Source organism: Salmo salar, chromosome ssa04 (assembly GCF_905237065.1).
Source record: "Salmo salar chromosome ssa04, Ssal_v3.1, whole genome shotgun sequence".
Lineage (NCBI taxonomy): Eukaryota > Metazoa > Chordata > Actinopteri > Salmoniformes > Salmonidae > Salmo > Salmo salar.
In genome coordinates, this window is record NC_059445.1 from 81,662,201 (window position 1) to 81,663,256 (window position 1,056).

Consider the following 1,056-nt stretch of genomic DNA (forward strand, 5'->3'; position numbering starts at 1 on the left):
GTAACTGAGTTGGCAGCCTTTATGTTATGGAGGATTACAGTGTAACTGAGTTGGCAGCCTTTATGTTATGGAGAATTACAGTGTAACTGAGTTGGCAGCCTTTATGTTATGGAGGATTACAGTGTAACTGAGTTGGCAGCCTTTATGTTATGGAGGATTACAGTGTAACTGAGTTGGCAGCCTTTATGTTATGGAGAATTACAGTGTAACTGAGTTGGCAGCCTTTATGTTATGGAGGATTACAGTGTAACTGAGTTGGCAGCCTTTATGTTATGGAGGATTACAGTGTAACTGAGTTGGCAGCCTTTATGTTATGGAGGATTACAGTGTAGCTGTAAAAAGGATAAGAGTCACAGTGGAGTTCCACACACCGCTGCAGCCTTGAAGTGCAGGGGGGCCCAGGGGCTGTTGGTGTCCCAAACCCGTTGGGGAACCCCTGTAGGTCAAGCGCCCTTCCCCAGATAGCATATGCACAAGTCATAAGCTAAGGCAAGTTTTTATTTATTTTTTAGAATAGCAGGAAATTAGCTTTTAAACTGCAACATTTTATCTCATTGCAAAATGTGTAGAATAGCATGAACTTAGCTATAAAACGGCACATTTTTCACTATGCCCCATGGCAAAATGTGTAGAATTGCAGGAAATTTGCTTTAAAACAGCAACATTTTCTTGCAGCCATATGGAAAAATGTGTAAAAATCACACCACGACACATCACATCACATCACATCACATCACACATATTTGTTATAAAAAAATATTTAACAACCACTGGTGAAACTCACTATAGAGGAGTACTGTAATACAGTATAGTATAGAGTAGTACTGTAATACAGTATAGAGGAGTACTGTAATACAGTATAGAGTAGTACTGTAATACACTATAGAGGAGTACTGTAATACAGTATAGAGTAGTACTGTAATACACTATAGAGGAGTACTGTAATAGAGTATAGAGGAATACTGTAATACAGTATAGAGTAGAGTAGTACTGTAATACACTATAGTATAGAGTAGTACTGCAATACAGTATAGAGGAGTACTGTAATACAGTATA